This window comes from Helianthus annuus, chromosome 8 (genome assembly GCF_002127325.2).
Source record: "Helianthus annuus cultivar XRQ/B chromosome 8, HanXRQr2.0-SUNRISE, whole genome shotgun sequence".
Lineage (NCBI taxonomy): Eukaryota > Viridiplantae > Streptophyta > Magnoliopsida > Asterales > Asteraceae > Helianthus > Helianthus annuus.
In genome coordinates, this window is record NC_035440.2 from 8868505 (window position 1) to 8874411 (window position 5907).

The following is a 5907-nucleotide window of genomic DNA, read 5'->3' on the forward strand; positions in this document are numbered from 1 at the left end:
TTCCATCTAAATATAATTTGTTGTTGTTGCACATTTCCATCACGGTACATCACTTTATAGTATCTCACATATCAAACCTAAAACATAACATAATAATATAAAGTTAGTAGCTTGTTACACCAACTTAAAAACCAATAAAATACATTTTTTTTCTTTGAAAGACATTAAAACATGCCATAAAAATACATTGTCAATAAACTCATTCACAACATACCTTCTTCTTAGGGCTCACGAAATCGATCAATCCTCTGTTGTAAGAGAGCTTCACCCAATTGGTGCTAAAAAGTCCAACACCATGAACAACAAATATCTTCTCATTTATGAGATGGGCTAGAGGTAGAGAGCAAGAAACTTATACGAATAGGTCCACAAATTTACCACTCATCTTATTATCTTATTATCTCATTCTCACCGTTAAATATAACTATTAATTTGTAACTATATAAGGGTATTTAAGACATTTGGCTAATAGTCTAATAGTCAGATATTCTGCATTTTTCTCAATTTTACAATATATATGAAATTTGAGGGAATCTTTCTCAAATAGATACATAGTTCAAGTAGATGTCAGGAATATTAAAATAGTAGCTTGTTTGACAGAAATAAAAGATTAAGTCTACTTAAAACTGTTTAAATATGAACACGCCTCCACATAAATAAAAGATAAAGTCATAAAACTAATGAAGTTGAGAACTCTTCACAAAAATATGCTTATGTCATCTTTCTATGAAGTGTGAAACTCGCATTACATGCTTAAGGAGTTAGGAGCCCATAGCATATTTTCTAAACGGTCCCAATTTTAATTCTTGTTAGCATCTTTCAACATTGACTGATCTTAAATTCAATATCAAGAAATTATTCCACGTCAAACTACTTAAAGATGAATTGTTAATATGCTAAATACTTGATCTGCTACAAGAACCTTAACTTTATATCATTATATCCACCTTTTAATAAGTTGACCCTGAGAATATAATATCTAAAACCTAAGTTTTAGTTCATACCGCATCAAACTTTGAAAAAATTACTTAAATAGACATTGTTGACCAAAAACTTTACAATACAGAGATCACAGTTCAGGCTTTTCTAAAGTAGTCGGTTTAATTTCAAACAATCAGAAGGTGCCACACGAGCTTCGGCTGCTGAGACACCTAAAATTTAACCTATACTTTTGCGAGGCTGCGTGATGCCATAGAAGAAAGAAAAAACTTGCATGGAAATCTCACCTCACCATCGAAAGAACCATAAGATTTTGGATAAGAATATTTTTTGAAGGTCGACCATAAACAGTACCATACTGATCCCAACCACCTTTTATTGCGATGGCATCATCGCCCACTGTCACATCCCAACCGATGGCGGAAAGTGAGACGAAAACAAGATTGCTCGAGACATCATAACACTAAATATGACAATATATAATTAATTGGATTTGCATAAATACATAAAGTGAAATACATTGTTCAAAACCAAATACGTCAAATTGCAACAATCATCATGAAACGTAAATATAAGTTTATCTTAAAGGTGTGTATCTAAGTCCACCCTAAATGAGTTTCTTCATATCATCAACTAGTGACCTGCAACATGTGTTAAAATAATGATCAACATAAAGTTGGCGAGTATACAAGTTTGATAACATAACATAATAGTGATAAGAGTTTGCTCATATCCAACATGATAAAATGTATATCCTGTTACTAAAATACCAAACAAGTGTAAGCTATATGTCAAACCAGAGTTTAACGCAATCGTGATTACCAAACATCGTCGAAACAAAGATGGTGTAACATAGTTTACTTAACAATACCACTAGAATACGGGCGAGGCGTTAGTCCTATAGTGTTATAATTTTTAAGTGTCACACCCTGATATTTACAGCTCAGCCCGGTGGGGAGTATCGTGACGTAAAATTGGTATCGTCATAGACAAACATACACAGAATAGAACATCGGAAGTCTTGAAATATAAAATATTATGACAAATACAATTGTCTGAAGATACCGAAAGGATAATTACATACGAGCTTGCAATATTAAATCCACAGGCGGATCATTAGAAAATGTATAAAATGAAGTTTAGCAGACTTTAGGGCATCCTAAGGATTTGCAAGATCCTTTATTGACACTAAGCAGCTCCCAGCCTATTTGCGTATAGTACCTGTCACTTAATCTTTTGAAAATACACTAGTTTACACTGGTAAATACAATTAATTGACTCATTTTAAAATGTTTACAAAAATTGGTTTAGATGCACAAGGCGTGAAAATCTTTTATAACTTGGGACAATTATACTGATGATCTTGTATACAGATTTATATGTTTGTCGTACGTTCAGGGCCCGGGATAGAAGCCGAGACATGATTAATAGACACACCACTAATATAAACCCACAAGGAGTTATCCCCAACAAGTGGGTATATCTTTTTACATACGCAACTGTCATGTGTATGCCTACACCCCGTGCTTAAGATTACCGTCACCGTTGCGTTCTTCCAATACAACGCGCGTGTACGTCTAACACTACAAACACATCAGCAAACACCTCGAACAAAGATTAAGATAAATTTTAAGATTCGCGATTAATGGAAAAACAAAACGGGATCTCCAATCTTCAAAGCGAAAACCAAATGCCATCGCAATTTTCCTGCATAAGATATAACAGAGGAATTTCAATACACATATCTCAAACGTTTTAAAGAAAATATGAATCTAGGGTTACTTGTATGATTGAAGAGGATGATCGGTGTGAAAATCTAGAAGAAGCGACCATGAAGACGTAGGATATTAGGGTTTTTTTTCTCAGATATAGAATACAAAAGGGATTTATATATGGATCCAGGTTGATTGGATCGGGTAGGACATATGGGGCTTCATTGAAGAAAATTTAGACCCGGGATTTTGGAGCCAAAACCAGAGTTGAGGAGCTTTAATATTGCACCATGTCAGCACCAACATTTTCATTTATTATATATATAAAAGATATATATGTTAAGAAGACTGTTGTCTCTTAAAGAAAGGTTTTGAGTTGAATCCCAAGCAACGAGTAAATTATGATTTATTTGGTGTAATTTAAGAGTATGCAAGTTTTGCCATTAAAAAAAAAGACACTGTGTGTGAAATGTCGTACGCTGATAGACAAATTGCTGATGTGCATTTTTGTAAAGCCGTAAAACCTAGTTTGCGTTTAGCGTCTTCTTTTTGTTGAAAAAACTCATACTCACATTCTAAATCATTAACAATTCATACGAATAGGGGACAACTCATGCGAAAATGATGTTGAAAAATATTAAAAATATAGACCAGATTTTAAGAAAAATAACCGTTACCAAACGATTATGAGCATCTTCAGCGTCACTCATGATTCACTCTTGTACATGGTTGTAAAGTTTGGGCATGATCATGTGAAAGGTGGATTCCCAAATGAACGATAGAAATTATGACCCTGTTTTCCAAATGTAAAATGGACGAGTCAAGTAGTATATTATTTTTTAAATGAGAAAAGTGGGAGAGAGTTGTGTATAAAAATATAACGATATGGTTGTGTGTATATATATAGGTTAAAAGTTGCGAAAACAATATTTGTAAAATACAGTCATTGGGCCACATGGGGAGCCCACCCCAATAGTCACCCCCATCTTCCACGTCATCGTCTCACAACCATTAACCCCTTCGCGTGCCCCCTTTTCATCCCCGCATGGAGCGGTGTTTCATGTTTGTCTTACACCCTGGGGCTGTAACCCCACCTAGACATGAGACCATACAATTATACATATGAAAACAAACTTATCATGAACAGTAACCAGCAAACTTTTAAGTACTGATTTTTAACAGTAATTTATTGATTATACAATTTGATCTTTTAATGATTCTAAGTCCACATCTATGTATATATTTATTTTAGCGTTTCAAGTTCATTTGCTCACATGTTTTGATGATATGTTACTATGGGCATTATTTATTATTTAATTTGAACTTTTAGTAATATTAAATTAAATTCTAAATTCGCATCTATGTTAATATGTCTTTTTACCACTCCAAGTTATTTACTTGCGTGTTGTGAGGTACGTTACCGAAGGCATTGGATCGATATAGATTTGGTTCATTACAGTACCGATACAATATATCCATTCGGTATAGAAATTAACATGTGATTTACATTGGCCATAAACGATCAAAACGAACATCATATTGACACCGATGTTTGTTCGAACGCAAGTACCAATATTCATTTATCATCGTTGATAGAGTTGCATAAATGAAAAAAAATTTGAAATCGGAAACCAGAAAAATGAATCTGTGTATTGTACCGATGTTGTTCGGTACTAAACAGTAGCGATATGGTGTTAGTTTTCGAAAGAGAAAACAATAAAATAAATACCGGTACTAAAACTGTTGTTCGTCTGTTTCAGTTATGTTCACTAGGGTAGCGACACGGTATCCGTTATCAAATACGAAACCATATCAATGAATAGATATTGGTACCTATGTTGTTCGGTTTAGTTTGGTACGATATGGTGTCAGGTTACCAAAAGCAAAAACAATAAAAATAGATATTGGTACCGACACATATGTTGTTCAGTTGGTTTCAGTTCGGTTTGGTATGATTGTAGCACGATATTTTATTCCAATAAAACCTATATTGAAATGTTTAAAAAACAAAGAACGCAAACGAACCAAACCTATATCAACATCAGTATTGTTATCTATGTTCGTTTTTATTGTTTTCGATCAATATAAAATTTTCTCTTTTAATTACAATAGCAAGTCTTAGTACTGTAACTAACCGAACCGAACTGATACTGATCGAATTCCCGCCGTGAAGCGCTAGGGGAATATCACTAGTTATATATATGAATATTAACTTCGCATGAATAGTAACTATTTTAGGATAGGAGTTGGCCAGAAAGTCCAAATTTCCTAAAAAGTGTAAAAAAGTCATAAAACACCATAATGTCAACCATAAAACACACAAAAAACCCACAAATAATATGATGAAGATTACTAAAACATCATGTATGTGGATTTTGTGTTGTGTTTTAGATGTTAAGGCTCTAATTGTGGAATGACAAATATTATTGTGTTTTATGTTGTTTAGCATTGTGTGTTTTATATTCATAGTTCTATGATGGTGTGTTTGAAGTTTTTATGGACTATTAGAGTTTGAATATGGTGTTTTAGTAATATTCATTCTATTATTTGTGAGTTTTAGGTGTGTTTTATGCCTGAAATTATTGTGTTTTATAACTTTTTACATTTTTTAGGAAAAACACACTTTCCGTGATCCCCACTCACTATTTTAATAGTATTTTATTATTAGTTTTCTTTCAAAATATATATAATATATTTTTTATATTTCTTTTGTATTTTTTATATTATTATATAATAAGAGAATGCTATCAAACATAAATAAGGCAGTCATTTCACCGAAGTAATAAAGTAATTACAATGATATTGTTGCCGTATCGTACCGAACATCGATACCGGTACTCGTATTCATTTTTATGGTTTTCGGTTTCTATAATATTTCATTTATGCAAATCTGTCTCCAACGATAAGTGAATATTGGTACCAGTACTATAAATCATCGGACGGTAACGGCGTTCGTTTTTATTGTTTTTGGTCGATGTGAAACAAACGTTGATTTCTATACCGAGTGCATGTATCTTACATGTAGTATAACAAATCGAACCAATATTCACTGAATTGCTCGCGGTAACGTACCGCCGCAACGCGCGGAGAAATGCTCTAGTTATACAATTATTTAATTATTTAAGAAACAATAATTTAAGAAACAACTTTGATAATAGTATACTTTATATTTTCAAACTTTAACCACATCATTTTTTTTATTTAACTTTTTAACTTCTTATACCTCTTTTAACTTAACTTTTTAAGAACATTTTTC